This window comes from Homarus americanus, unplaced genomic scaffold (genome assembly GCF_018991925.1).
Source record: "Homarus americanus isolate GMGI-L3 unplaced genomic scaffold, GMGI_Hamer_2.0 scaffold11187, whole genome shotgun sequence".
NCBI lineage: Eukaryota > Metazoa > Arthropoda > Malacostraca > Decapoda > Nephropidae > Homarus > Homarus americanus.
In genome coordinates, this window is record NW_024723893.1 from 240001 (window position 1) to 256784 (window position 16784).

Here is a 16784-nt window from a genome sequence, read left to right on the forward strand (position 1 = left end):
GCCAGAAGTGAGGTCAGCTACCTTGGCCCTACGTGACACACACTCTAATGACATCACCAGAGTAAAGATCAAACTGTATAATAATAATAATAATAATAATAATTAACGGTTTATTGAAAGTTCTGCAGCCCGGAAGGCTGAAAATATACATTGGACATAATGACTTATTACATACATTGGTGGTTTAACAAAAGCCTTCATTAGAGAAAGGTGAAGGAACATACAGTGAACAAACAGATTAATGTGGTGTTGAACAGCAACACGTAGTGTTCCTCCCAGATGGTGTTAGGAGGGACCTCACGTGGTGTAGTAGTTCCCCACAGATGATGTTGTGAGGCCTCACGTGGTGTAGTACCTCAGATGGTGTTAGAGGGCCTCACGGGTGTAGTAATTCCTCACGATGGTGTTATGGGCCTCACGTGGTGTAGTAATCACAGATGGTGTTATGAGGGCCTCACGTGGTGTAGTACCCTCACAGATGGTGTTATGAGGCCTCACGTGTGTAGTAATTCTCACAGATGGTGTTATGAGGGCACGTGGTGTAGTAATTCCCCAAAGATGGTGTTATGAGGGGCCTCACGGTGTGTAATCTCACAGATGGTGTATGAGGGCCTCACGTGGTGTAGTAGTTCTCACAGACGGTGTTCTATGAGTGAGGTGGTCCCAGGCCTTCCTATCGTAGACGGATTAACACTGCTGGTTGTAGGTCGGGCCGTTATCACTGGGTACCTGGGACCTCACTGTGAAGGTCAACTTGGGTACCACTGTTACTGTTGAGTTGTTCTCACGACTTAGCACTGTTCACCACTGTTCACCTCTGTTTAACACTGGTTCCATTCCTTCTAAATGAAATAGTAACTTGGCGTGAACTTGTTGATATTCCGTGGGGAGGAGGGTTCAGGGAGGGAGTTGGTATGGGCCAACTTAATAGTTGACCTGGCTGCCCGAGAGGAGGCCAGGTACGTCTTGACCTTCGGTGGTCAAGGATGTGTGTGTGTGTGTGTGTGTGTGTGTGTGTGTGTGTGTGTGTGTGTGTGTGTGTGTGTGTGTGTATACTGTACGTTGACATATATATGTATTAAACAACAATAACAACAATCCTTGACAGCCATTTAAAACCAACATTACAACAATCACAACCCCCATCACCACCATCCCAGCCACCATCACCACTATCCTAACCACTACCATCACCACGATCCCAACCACCATCTTAACCACTAGCATCACCACAATCCCAGCCACCATTACCACCATCTTAACCACCAACAGCACCAATAACAAAGGCTTGTTTAACTACCATATTCCGGGTCCAACTAACAATTTCCTGCCTTAATGACATAATTAGAAGCCTCTCATTTAGTATTCCGGCCGCCTGCCAGAACCAACCACCTCATTACACCTGTTCTGTCACCACTATTTCAACCGTAATTGGTGTTTACCTGAAATTGGTTTGACACTCAACCTGATTTTCCTATTTCCTTCCTGGAATTAAAAATAGCTTACTGGCTTTAAATATGAAGTGAAAAAAAAAACAAGAATGGAAATAGTTGATCTTAGTCTTTGTTAAGAAAAATAAAAAGGAGAAATAAATGTTTATATATAATTATTACTCTCATTGCTGGACAGAATTAAACGGCTATCTAACCTAACCTAACCAAATCAACACAACCCAACTCAACCTAACCAAACCTAATTAACCCAAACTAAACTTAACCCAATCCAACCTAACTAATCCAAACCTAACCTAACCTAACCAATCCAAGCCTAACCTAACCTAACCATACCTAGACTAACCTAACCTAACCAAACCAAACCTAGCCTAGCCTAGCCTAAATTTGGGTACAACAAACACAGTATTTTTGTCCGTAGTTGTTGGTGGTAAAAAAAAAGTTATTATTGAGTCTTTAGTTAAAAAAAATATATTACTTTTATTTTTGTTGTTGTCCAATATAACACTACAGTATTGGTCTCAGTTTATAGGTAAGCTACTACTACTGCCGCTACCACAACTACTACTACTACAGCTACTACTACAGCTACTACCACTACTACAGCTACTACTACTGCTGCTATTACCACAACTACTACTACTACAACTACTACTACAGCTACTACTACTACTACAGCTACTACTACTGCTGCTACTACCACAACTACTACTACTACAGCTACTACTACAGCTACTACTACTACTACTACTACTACAGCTGCTACTACCACAACTACTACTACTACAACTACTACTACAGCTACTACTACTACAGCTACTACTACTGCTGCTATTACCACAACTACTACTACTACAACTACTACTACTACAACTACTGCTACAGCTACTACTACTACTACAGCTACTACTACTGCTGCTATTACCACAACTACTACTACTACAACTACTACTACAGCTACAACTACTACTACAGCTACTACTACTACTACAGCTACTACAGCTTCTTTTTTTTAAACGTAGCCTCCACCTCCCCCTATAGCCACACCTTCGTCGTCATTTTATTACCTTAAAATTAAATATCCTAACACATAAGTAGCTACCCTAGCTGTGATGAGTCAGTTGAGCCGCAGATCTATGCGGCATTCAGTGACTGTTGCCTCATAGTCAATATCTGCAACTGTTGTCGGTTTTGGGGCCGATGCTCTCGTTCCCCTGAGGCAGAGCAAAGCCGACCTAAGGAGAGAGAAGGACAGTCGACATCACATCCAGGCTGTAACATAACTTCTGGGCTGCTGCTTCTGTTTGGATAGCACCTCCGCGAGTCTGGCGCAGAAGCATCTTGCACTTGGTCCCATCCCACCAGAGGTTGTGAACACTAGAGGAGTGAAGCTGCCTTGATCAACGTTCTGAATTCTCTCACCGTATGCCCTCATCTTGTCGTTCTCGTTCCTCCTGTGTGCAGCATCGAGAGCTAAGTTACGGTGACATGCGGCCATGGGATCAAAATTCCTGATGTCGAAGAAGGCTCGCTGTCCTCGCGTCCAGAATCCTCGAGCACTGACTTCAACACGGGCTTCGTTGGATGTATTTGAAGTCCTATGTTGAAAAATCTCACCGTCCAACGGAAGGAGGGTCGGTTCTACCCAGACATCACGGCAGATTTCCTTCAACATATTTGTTGTGAGATCCCTTACTTCGTCATGCCTCATGCATATGAAGCCCCCCTTTCTTGCACACCATGGCGTGATCGACGTCATAGGAAGAGCCACACACGCATTGGGAGGGCAAACCTTCTACTGGCCAACCGTACCTTAGAGCATTGGCATCTGTAAATTCTTGTTTATTGAGAATGAAACCATTTGCCCTTATCGGTAACGTAGTTAACCAGTTCGAGGCGGCCACCTCCTGCTCTATAGCTACTTTTTTTTCAAATTCTCTGGTACTTGCAGCAACAGTTGCTGCAACTTATCACTTTGGCAGTGCTGTCGATCTATCGTAATGGACCTTCGAATCTTATTTTCTTCACTGGTATCCACTTCCCCTGTTACTTTCTGAGCTATTATGTGGACTACTACAACTACTACTGGTACTACAACTACAACTACTACTACTACAGCGACTACAACTACTGCTACTACTAATATTACAACAACTACTACTACAACAATTACTACTACTACTACTACCCAATACAACTATAACTACTAATAGAAATTCCTGTAAATGAAGATAAAACCAGAATTAAAATTGAAGCTGGAACCAAAATTTAAATTTAAATAAACAAAAAACTGTAGTTAAACCTGAAATAAAAATAAAAATAAAAATCAACGGTGACAGAAATTAAATGTGGATTAAAAATGAAACCCCAAATAATAAATTAATTTGCTATACTCGAAAAGGGGGCTTTGTTATACTTGATTAGGGGACTTTGTTATACTCGACCAGGGAACTTTTTTATACTTGACCAATGGAGTTTGTTATACTCGATGAGGGGCCTTTGTTATACTCGACCAGGGGACTTTGCTATAGTCAACCAGGGGACTTTGTTATACTCGATTAAGGGACTTTGTTATACTCGACCAGGATCTTTGTTATACTCGATTAGGGGACTTTGTTATACTCGATTAGGGGACTTTGTTATACTCGATGAGGAGGCTTTGTTATACTCGACCAGGGGACTTTGCTATAGTCGACCAGGGGACTTTGTTATACTCGATTAGGGGACTTTGTTATACTCGACCAGACGACTTTGTTATACTCGACCAGACGACTTTGTTATACTCGTCTAGGGGGCTTTTTTATACTCGATCATGGGACTTTGTTATACTCGATCAGGGGACTTTGTCTTACTCGATCAGGGCCCTTTGCTATACTCGACCGGGGGACTTTGTTATAAACGATCAGGTGACTTTGGTATGCTCGATCTAGGGACTTTATCATACTGGGCCAGGGAACTTTTTTATACTCGATCAGGGCACTTTGTTACACTGGAGCAGGGGACATTTTTATACTCGATCAGGGGACTTTGTTATACTCGATCAGGGGACTTTTGTTACACTCGACCAGGGGACTTTGTTATACTCGACCAGGGGCCTTTGTTACACTCTATTAGGGGACTTTGTTATACTCGATTAGGGGACTTTGTTATACTTGATCAGAGGACTTTGTTATACTCGATGAGGGGCCTTTGTTATACTCGATGAGGACTTTTGTATATGACCCTTAGGTTTTTTTTCAATTTAATTTTTGGGAAGTGTTGTGGGTTGAGTGTAGTCAATTTTGTGTCAATGATAAGAATAAATTTACTTGTTGTTTGTTGTTTATTGAGAGAGAGAGAGAGAGAGAGAGAGAGAGAGAGAGAGAGAGAGTGCTTTACAATGCGGTATGATGAAAAGAGCGACCCTGGATGAGGTGTGGATGGTTGCCATGATCAGCTGGCTTTGTATCTGGGGGGATGTGGTGGGGGAGGCTGGGGGGGATGGTGGGGAGGAGGCTGGGGGGATGGTGGGGAGGAGGCTGGGGGGGGGTTAATAGTGGGGAGGAGGCTGGGGGGGAGGGGTGAATGTACGTAGTTGGGTGACGGGTTCAGAGGGAAAAATGTTGCATGGGGATGATTTTGTCAAGGGGAAAAAAGTGTAGGCAATAAGAAAATAATTCTAACGTTGGGAAAAAAGTGAGAAAACAGAGATATTTCCAAGCGAGAGAAAAAATGGTGTTGGGAATCGAGTTGCAAGTCTAGTGAGTTCCGGGGAAAAAAATGGTCTTGGAAAATACCGGCTCACGGGGAAAAAAGTGTCTTGTGGTCTGGTAAAAGGTATAAAAACAAACAACAAATATAACAGTTGTGGTTTAAGGAAGGAAAAAATAAAATAAGAAAATATATTTCTCCTCCTAGAAATATATTCTCTGGAAGGAAATACTTTACGCTGGGAAATTTTGAGAAATTATAGAGGCAACGGGGAAATAATTTGACAAGAGATGGAGACAGATGGTAAATACTCGAGCCAGGCGGATAATTTGGGATACAGGGCGAGATGCTTACACAGGTGTTGAGGTAAGATACAGCTACAGGTGTTGGGAGGTAGGGTACAGCTACAGGTGTTGGGAGGTAGGGTACAGCTTCAGGTGTTGGGAGGTAGGGTACAGCTACAGGTGTTGGGAGGTAGGGTACAGCTATAGGTGTTGGGAAGTAGGGTACAGCTACAGGTGTTGGGAGGTAGGGTACAGCTACAGGTGTGGGGAGGTAGGGTACAGCTACAGGTGTTGGGAGGTAGGGTACAGCTACAGGTGTTGGGAGGTAGGGTACAGCTATAGGTGTTGGGAAGTAGGGTACAGCTACAGGTGTTGGGAGGTAGGGTACAGCTACAGGTGTTGGGAGGTAGGGTACAGCTATAGGTGTTGGGAGGTAGGGTACAGCTACAGGTGTTGGGAGGTAGGGTACAGCTACAGGTGTTGGGAGGTAGGGTACAGCTACAGGTGTTGGGAGGTAGGGTACAGCTACAGGTGTTGGGAGGTAGGGTACAGCTACAGGTGTTGGGGTAAGATACAGTCACAGGTGTTGATGGGTTACAGGTACAGTTTGATGCTGTTCGTGAAATCAACATATGTACACAAATAAATACTGTTCAAGCTTTCATCATATACTTGGGAGTTTTGATCAAGCTTTTAGCATAGACTTGGGAGTTTTGATCAAGGTTTTATCATAGACTTGGGAGTTTCGATCAAGCTTTTATCACAGAATTGGGAGTTTTGTTCAAGCTTTTATCATAGACTTGGGAGTTTTGATCAAGCTTTTAGGATAGACTTGGGAGTTTTGATCAAGTTATTAAATGTGAACATGAAAAATTTGATCACTTAAGAAAATCGGAATTCAATCAAATTTTCTGCAGTAACAATAAGGAAAAAATTTCATCAGAACTTCACTTGTAAAAATAAGAACTTTGATCAAATCTTTTACAATAAATGCAGTAAACTTGATCAAAAACATTCCGCGGTGAAAATAGAAGGTTTAATACCGCTTTCTGCAGTGAAAATAAGAGAGTTTGTGAACGAGAAAGCAAGTGATGGAAAAGAGAAAGTAAAATTTGTTGAGAGAGAGAGAGAGAGAGAGAGAGAGAGAGAGAGAGAGAGAGAGAGACGAACATCTTTCTATTAAGACTCCTTTGGGAAAATGAGGAAGCAGGAGGAGGAGGAATTGAAGAGAAGTAAGATGGGAGGAGGAGGAGGAGGAGGAGGAGGACGAAGAGGAGGTAAATAAGGAAAGGAGGAGAAGTAGGATGAGAAGGGTTAAAAAAGGAGGAGGAGGAGAAGGGACGTTACGAAAATCCTACAAAGGCCATAAAACAGTACATCTTCTCTCTCCTCCTTCAGGGAGTTCCTACAGTCCTATAACCTCCCCCCCTCTCTCTCTCTCTTCTTCTTCATGTAACCATCAGGAGTTCCTATCAGTCTCTCAATCTCTCTATCTCTTCATGTATCTATCAGGAAGTTCCCCAGTCTCTCTCTCTCTCTTCATGAATCTATCAGGAGTCTCCTAGTCTCTCTCTCTCTCTCTCTCTCTCCAACTTTTTCATTTTCTATTTCCCGAGTCTTCCTCAGGTTTAATATCTCCTTCAAGGGCTTCCTAAATTATTAAAACTCTGTCTCACTTTCTCACTTTTTATCTCTCGGTTTTTCAGAACTTTCTAAATTGATTAACAACTTTTTTTTTTACTTTCTTTTTCTTTTCTCTTCACTCAGCTTTCTTTCTTTCGCCCTCTTCTCTCTCTCTCTCTTTTATCCCCCTCTCTCTCTTCTGCCCCCCTCTCCCCTCCCCCCTCAACCCTCCTTCAAGACCTTCCATGAATCGCCTCTTAAGGGAAGGAGACCAAAATGAGGAATTCTAGGAAGTAATTTTTCCAAACTTCCATCACGTGATCAACAACCCTGAGAGAGAGAGAGAGAGAGAGATGTTGGTAAGTAAATATTGAAATACAGATAGAGAAACAAAAGAGAAAAAGAGGAATAAGAGTAAAAATCGTTCTCTTCATTTCCTCTTAGCCAACTCTCTCTCTCTCTCTCTCTCTCTCTCTCTCTCTCTTCATGTATCTACCAGGGAATTCCTAGTCTCTCTCTCTCTCTCTCTCTCTCTCTCTCTCTCTCTTTAACAAAAATTAGATTGCCAAGACTCATTCAAGTCATTATTACTTCAATTTCATAAAAAGAGAAAACAACATCACGGTTTATTTGTCAACCTTTCAACCCACACGACGGCACCTGACTGGCCAATTACTACCGTGAGATGGACAAATTCTGAAGATTAACAGAACCGTAAGATTGGAGGAATAGTAAGATTAGCGGAATGGTAAGATTAGCGGAATAGTAAGATTAGCGGAATAGTAAGATTAGCGGAATAGTAAGATTAGCGGAATAGTAATAATAACGGAATAGTAAGATAAGCGGACTATTAAGATTAGCGGAATAGTAAGATTAGCGGAATAGTAAGATTAGCGGAATAGTAATAATAGCGGAATAGTAAGATAAGCGGACTATTAAGATTAGCGGAATAGTAAGAATAGCGGGATATTAAGATTAGAGGAACAGTAAGATTAGCAGGACCGTAAGATTGGAGGAATAGAAAGATTAGCGGAACAGCAAGATTAGACAACCCATAAGATTAACAAATACCTGAGATTATCAAGTTTGTAACACTTGTAAGTTAACGTATTATAGAGACTGGCCAATCAATTTCGAGAGATTAGATTCAAAATACTAATCAATTTTAAAGATTGATGCATTAAATGGTCTACGAAGTTAACGAAATATTGTCGGATATAAAAAGATTGTCAAATTAACACACACACACACATACACACACACACACACATACACACACACACACATACACACATACACACACAGACGGGAGCAAAAATAATGGCAATGGTTAGTGTAGCAATGAATAACCAATAAGGAATAAGCCTACTGAATAAATATGACAAAGACTAGGTTTCAAAACACAACCCATAAGACTGGTACTTAAAGGGGGGAAATGGATGACCGGTAGAAAAACTTGGTGTTCCATAAACTTAAAAAGACACTACATGCAAATGGCTACTGGGTGATTGGGAGACCTGTCATTTAAGAGGTTGCCCATATCAAATAGTAAAAGCCTACTACTTGTGTGTGAGAGAGAGGTAGAGAGAGAGAGAGAGAGAGAGAGATAGAGAGAGATAAGTGGATGTCCAATTGCAACAGCAGTTGGGTAAGAGGAGGGACAGGAGATAAAGGAGGAGACGAAAGGGAGAAACGGGGAATGAGGGAGAGAAAGGAAGAGAGGAAGGTGAGAGGGAGGTAGTGGGAGAAAGGGAGAGGGGAGATGGAGGGAGAGGAAGGGAGTGGAAGGAAAGGAGTAGGAGGGAGGAAAGGAGAGAAAGAGAGGAAATAACAAAGGCATGAGAGAGAAGAGGCAGGAAAGGGCGGAGGAAAGGAACACATTAAAGGAAGATAGAAGGAAGGAAGAGGGAGATGAAGAAAGACAAAGAGAAGAGATTAGGGACTGAGAAAAGTAGGAATAGAACGAAAGTAAAGAGGAAGAAGGAAAGAGAACGTTAACAAAAATAAGAAGGAGGTAAGAGGGAGGAAGAGTAGGAATAATGAAGGAAGGAGGAAGGGAGGGGGAAGGAAGGGGGATGAAGGAGGGGAAGGGGGGATGAAGATGGAAGGGAGGGGAAGACGGAAGGAAGAAAGGAGGGGGAAGGAGGAATAATGACGAAAGGAGGAAAGAAGGAGGGATGAAGGGGAAAAGAAGAAAGGAAGGAAGAAGGGAAGGGGAAAGTGAAGGAATAGTGAAGAAAGGGGGAAGGAGAAGAAGGAAATTAATAATGAAAGGAGGAGGAAGAAGCCATAATGAAGGAAGGAGGAAAGAGAGGAAAAGAGAATAAAGAAAGCAAAAAGGAATGAGAGGAATTAAAGAAAGAGGAAATAGAGGAAGGAAGAGAGAAAACAATGGAAGACAAACTAAAAATGACATCACAAATGGAACGAAAAACTAAAACAAAATGTCGTCAAGCAAGAGGCGAAAATTGCTGGGTATATTTTTAGGTTTAATCTTCCTGGCTCTGGTTTACCTCTGACAGAGATAAAGTGAGATAGTTGTTTTAATGTGACCTACGGGTGAGGGGAACTGGCTTTAAGTTTAACCGAGAGAACTGGGGAAGTTGAGGGGAAACTGGCTTTGACTGGAATGACAGGTGAGAGGAAACTGGCTGTAAATGGAATGACAGGTGATGAGAACTGACTAACTGGAATCACACGTGAGGAGAAACAGTGAAAAATAACCCTAATGGATTAAATCAAGAAAGGTAAAACATATTCTAACATCCTCTAACTTTAATTTAATCCACAGAGGAGCAAAATATAGTCGTTATTTAATCTGGCTTCAGTTTACTGCAGAGAAATAGAGAAAATAGTATTAACTTGACTCACAGTTCAGATTCTCAAAGACTCATAGGATAATATTTTTTACCCTTTTGAGGACGAGAAAGGTACATCTAGTTAGGTTAGGTTAGGTTGAGTTTGGTTAGGTTGGGTAGAATTTCGCCTTCATTTTAAGCTGCCAAGTTTGTAATTCAGCTTAAAGTGGGTCAGTTAGATGTGTTTTAATGTTTCCATTTGGGTAGAAATTTAATACAGGGGTATATGATTATTTAAGAATCTGTACTTAGAATATCATAAAACACATACGATATATATCTGGGCGAGGGACAAAAAAATTCAAACACATGAGTCTTTTGGGAATTAAAATTTGAAGATATACAACTGTGGCCTCTTTGGTTTCTTTAGGTAAATCACTAACTTTAAATACTACAAATAAATCGACCAAGATGGCGGTGGAATTAGACTGAGACTTCTTCCCCCACGAGTCTCTAGTCCTGAGGATAAAAGGGCTCAGAGCTCCACCTGAGCCCCTGGTAGGAACACAATTATGTCTTAACTCGGTAGGTAAACATATCACCCGCTGGGATCTTACTGTTTCTCTTTCTCTCTGTCTTTCTCTCTCTTTTTATCTCCCTATTTGTCTGTCTCTCTATCTTTATCCATCTCTTTATCTCTCTCTGGTTGTCTCTGTCTCTTTCTGTATCTCTTAATCAGTCCGCCACACGTCTTACATCTCTTATTATTATTATTCTCTCTCTCTCTCTCTCTCTCTCTCTCTCTCTCTCTCTTTCTCTCCCCACGGCAATCCTACCTCCCCCTCCTTATCTTCCTACACAAACACCACAACCATTACGACCATCACCACCTCCACCAGCAGAACCTCCTCCTCCTCCTCCTCCTCCTCCCCCCCAGCCACTGTCTTCATGTCTTAGTCGTTGAGGTAAATATTTACACATGCATGTACCTGGCTGTGCCTCCCTCAGGTGACTCTTCCTCCTTCAGGTAAGTGCAGGGCCGAGTTGGTTTACGTGTTGCTATGCACGTTTATATACAAAGTGTCTGAGAGGCTACACACTTTTCACCCAAGTTTTTACACTCTGGCGTTACTCTTGACGAAGCTCTCAACCACACACACACACGCACACACACACACACACACACACACACACACACACACACACACACACACACACACACACACATTTCCCATTCCATTTCTTTTCATCTCGTCTTTTTCTCCTCATTAACTTTACCGTAAGGATATATATAACTTCACCAACCATGTTCCTTACAACTACAGGTGTTAAGAAGATGCACAAAATACTCCAAAAATTCGTAGAAAAAAATTGCATGTTGTGAGCGATAGTGTGGAACTTACGCCGTGTTGTGTATGTCTGGGTGCTTCCTCCTTCACATCTCCTCAAAGTGCATATTATACTGAGGCCGCCCGTCAACATCTCATACTGTAGTCTCTCATGTTTTAGAGAATTTACATAATTACGTACTCGTTATTTAAAGATTTATATAATAATAATAATAACAATAATAATAATAATAATAATAAAAATGTTAATCGTAATAATAATAATACTAATAAGTTAATAATAATAATAATAATAATACCAATAACAATCGTAACACACAAAAAATGAATAAAAACAAAATCTAATATACAAATAACCACAAAATCAATAACATCATCAAAGATAATAACAACAGTAACAACAACAACAAGACTAATAACATAGCCTATTGTACCTGGGTGAATTAAATCACATGAAGAGACAAACACACCGCAATCAAGTCTGTGTGTGTGTGTGTGTGTGTGTGTGTGTGTGTGTGTGTGTGTGTGTGTCCTATCAATCACGAAACATAAACAGTATATTTGTGCAGCGTAATCTGGGGTTCAGCCCATCACCGACTGCAGCACCACCACCAAGCGGGGGTGGGATGGGATAGGATGGGGGATGATGGACATGGATGGATGGGATGGGTGGATGGGATGGGATGGGATGGGATGGGATGGATGGGATGGGATGGGCTGGGATGGGAAGAGAGTGGCAATGGGGAGGAGAGAAGGTGGAGATATTTGAGGGAGGAAGATGGGAATAATGGGAATGAGAGAGAGAGAGGAGAGAGAAGGACGAGCGTTGAGGGGTGGAGGATAGGCGGAAGGATGTAGGGAATAGGGAGGATGGATGGGTGGATGGAGGAGAGGGGGGGATGCTGTAAAGAATATAAATGAAATGGATATGAGAGCTTAAGGTCAAACACAGCACAGAGTTAAATAACCGGAGGCAGTGGTGTGATTGCTGCCAGTGAGGGGATGGTAATGGTGGTGGTGGTGAGGGTTAGGAGTGGCTAGGGAGGTAGGGATTGGATGAGGGATGTTGGGGATTAGGGAGGGGATGGTGATAGGGATGAAGGTTAGGAGAGGATGGGAACGTTAGGTTAGGTTAGGTTTAAAGAACAAAGGTACCAGAGGCTTATGCGTCACGTATGAAGCAATAGAATGACAGAGGCAAGGCTGAGATGGTTCGGCCATTGTGGTAAGAGGGGAAGGAGGCGATCAAAGGAGAATGGTATGAGCCAATCAGAGGAGGACACGGGATAAGATGGAGATAGTGGTTGGGGGAGGAGATCAAGAGGAGAAGGACACTAGTTAAAGTGGAGATAGTGGTTGGGAGAGGAGATCAAGAGGAGGAGGACAATAGTTAAGGTGGAGATAGTGGTTGGGAGAGGAGATCAAGAGGAGGACACTAGTTAAGGTGGAGATCAAGAGGAGGAGACTAGTTAAGGTGGAGATCAAGAGGAGGAGGAGACTAATTAAGGGGAAAGGAAGGAAGGAAGGAAGGAAGGAAGGAAGAAGGAAGGAGTACCAGGATGACAACAGAGGGTGGCTGAGTAGGGATTAGAGGAAGCAGCTAACCCTCAAACTTTGTAAACAACTACACGATGATGATGATGATGATGATGATGACGATGATGATGATGGTGGTGATGATGATGATGATGATGATGATGATGACGATGATGATGATGATGATGATGATGATGGTGATGGTGGTGATGATGATGATGATAAAGGATGATGATGGTGGTGATGATGATGGTGATAATGATGATGATGATGATGATGATGATGATGACGATGATGGTGATGATGATGATGGAATCGAGGAGGATGTTGGAGGAAGTTGGCTGAGGGTGAAGGATGGGAGTCGACGTATTTATTCCTGGATCGACGTCGACTAGTGATAACTTTCTCATGGACCAACATCAAGTACCTACAACTGTATATCGACCTTCTACAAACGTCATTTAACGCTTCATTCAACATCAATTCGACTACTGGCTGAGGTCAAATATATAAACCTTTATCAGTTCCTTTCGACATCGACCTAACCCGTTCTTGATCCAACTCCCGCCCGCTCGACATCTTTCCTCCTGTATACACCAATCCGTCCTCCCTGTCGAGCAATATAACTCATCCCCTTGTCGACGTGGTCCTCCCTGTCGATAATCCGTGTAATCTGTCCCGTGAGAACGTCAAATCTGTGTAAGTCGATTTAGCTGTCTCGACTCCTACACACGACGGTGCCCTTAACGTCGATCTATCCTGTCTCTTTGTCGACCGTCTGTCTTTAGCACGAACCAGATGGCTTCACCGTGTGCTAGACAGACAGAGAGAGAGAGAGAGAGAGAGAGAGAGAGAGAGAGAGAGAGAGAGAGAGAGAGAGAGAGAGAGAGAGAGAGAGAGAGAGAGAGAGAGAGAGAGAGAGAGGCGGCATCATAGTCGAGGGATCAGTAACATCTTGGGAGAGTTGGGAGATTAGACTAACTGGATACTGTCTTGAGGATTACATTGATTTGGGTGTCTGTCTGACTGTCTGTCTGTCTGTCTGACTGTCTGTCTGACTGTATTTATGTCTGTTAAGTCTGTTTCTCACTCAGCCTGTGTCTTTATATAGTCAATTTCCTTTTTCCTTACTCTCTCTCTCTCTGACACACACACCTCATGCCCACACACTATTCCTACCTACCCCCTCCCCTCACCGTTCCCCACCCCCTCTCTCTCTCCCCCACCGTTCCCCACTCACCCCCTCCCCCACTGTTCCACCCCCTCTCTCCCCACTGTTCCCACCCCCCCTCTCACTGTTCCCACCCTCCCTCTCTCTCTCTCCCCACCGTTCCCACCCTCTCTCCCCACTATTCCCCACTCCACCCCCTCTCTCCTCACTGTTCCCACCTCTCTATCTCTCACACCCCACCTCTCTCTCTCAACTCTGTTCCCCACCTACCCTCTCCTCACACAGTCTTCTACCTCTCTCTCTCTCACTGTTCCTACCCTCTCTCTCTCTCTCCCCACTATTCCTAAGCACTCTCTCTCTCTCTCACTGTTCCCACTCTCATTGTTCCTACCTCTCTCATCTCCCCACTGTCTCACCTCTCTCTCTCACTGTTCCCACTCTCTCACACACACAGTTCCTACCTCTCTCTCTCACACACACACTGTCTCTACCTCTCTCTCTCTCACCATTGTTCCTACCTCTCCTCACTGTTCCTACCTACCTCTCTCTCTCACACTGTTCCTACCTCACTCTCACCCTGTTCCTACCTCTCTCTCACACTGTTCCTACCTCTCTCTCACTGTTCCTACCTCTCTCTCTCTCTCTCACACAGTTCCTACCTCTCTCTCTCTCTCACTGTTCCTACCTCTCTCTCTCTCTCTCTCTCTCTCTCTCTCTCTCCACGTTAACTTTAGTCCTCTATACTACTGGAGATGAGATAAATACAGTCGTCAGGAAATATAGCGTTTCATATCCTCCTTAAGTGCTCCCCGATCCTCCCTTCCTAAAAGCCCTGAACCTCTGGATTTTCAAAGAATCGTTCCTAGAATTTCCCTCCAAGCTCATGTTGTGAGAACGCATCTAACTCACTACCAATCCTTAACTCTACAATATCTGGTGAGGTGAGAACGCATTAACCTGTAGATGTTAAATGTTCCTCTAACTGGCTCACAAATAATCTGTTTAATTTTTCACCAAAATTCTCGATTACAAGATTAAACCGAACATAACCTGACCTAACCTACCCTGACCTGACCTAACTTCATCTAACCAAACGAATCTGACTGACTTACGACGGTTCCTATGTTAATTTTCTTTCTAACTGTTAATGAGAGAACACAACTAAGTGCCTCAAGTTAAAGAAAGAACACAAGACATGATATCTAGAATGACGTCAACATTAGCTACGTGTTTACATTCTTACTAACAATAACCAAAGACTATAACTTACGAGTCACAGAGAATAACGAGTATGAGGCAATCTGGGGGTAATTTGTTCCCCTCTCACGAGAGTATTTGCCCTTGTGTATCGATTCCCAATGTGTAGAGAGTAAACAGGACACGATCTTACACTCTATGCTTCAGTCTTCTGCCACTCGATCTAAAAAAATACCCACTTTTAATTTTCTTCCTCGTAACTCAGTCTGTGTTTAATTCTTTATTACTTCAAGCTTCATTCTCAAAAATTCCTTCGTTAATTTTTCTCTCTTAACTGAGTCTGTGGTTTATGCATTGTTAGTAAACGCCTCAAATTCTTAAACAAAAATCAGATGTGATTTTTCCCTGGTTAATTCTTTGTCGGTTCAGCTTCAAGATTCTCAAAATTCTACGAGTAAGTTTTTCTGTCATGAATGAGTCAGCGGTTTATTTTTTACACAGGTCAAGACATAACACAGGTGTGTGTGTGTGTGTGTGTGTGTGTGTGTGTGTGTGTGTGTGTGTGTCGGTCGTTTACTTCCTGTCAAAATTAACGTCAACATGGAGCAGTTCTGAGTATTTTATAATTATATTCTGGTATTGATAGGACTCTCTCTATCTCTCTCTCTCTCTCTCTCTCTCTCTCTCTCTCTCTCTCAATAGACTGCGCCGAAACTCTCTTTACCGGTGAGCTCGAGAAAGTGAATACAAAAGTAGGATCAAATCACACAAAAATGAAAACTTAAAATACACAACCATAATTCTCTCACCAGTCTACAGCTGCCCAGTTTTATGGCCACTGTGTCTATCGTGCTGGCCAGGGGGAGGGGCGGGCCATGTGGTGGCCGGGTCAGGGGGAGGTGGTACAGGAGGTGGTTGGCCAGGGGGAGGTGGGCCAAGGTAGGCTGCGCCAGGTGGCTGTGGAAAAGGAGGAAGTGAGGCAGTGAGAGGTGGGCCAGGGGAAGGCTGAGCAAGGGGGAGGCTGGGTGCAGAAGGAGGTGGGGCAGGAGGGAGGCAGGGCAGGAGGGAGGTGAGGCAGGAGGAGGTGGGGTGGGAGGTGGGGGGAGGGAGTAGGAGGTGGGAGGAGGCTGAGGCAGGAGGAGGTGGGGCAGGAGGAGGTGGGGGTAGAGGGAGGGGCAGGAGAGAGGTGGGGCAGGAGGGAGGTGGGGCAGGAGGGAGGTGGGGCAGGAGGGTCATAATATCTACAACACAGTGTGAGTTGCTGAAAAATGTTGAACCCGCACCATAAAAAAAAGCACTACATCTGGTAGAAGGCGAGCGAACGTCCGCCTGGCGAAGCTTTCATAAGTTTGTCATTATATACGAGGGGCGAGCCAGGCGCTGTTGAATGCTGGTGGTAGCGATGTGCTTATGGTAGTAGAGTACAGTGCAGTGTTCGTGTCGATGAGGGTCCTACACACACACACATGCTTGACTCCCCCCACCCAACAGGAACAGCCTCTGCAATACAAACTATCCTGTGGGTTTATCCTCCCCTCATATTTTCCACTGCTTCCACCCCCCTCCCCCCCATTCTTCCCACCCACTCCTCCATTCTTCCCACCCTCCCTTCTCCTCCCACCCTCACTCCCCCCAGCAGGGCGGCCCAAAGGCTGGGACCCTCAAAAGTTCATACGTTAATTCTC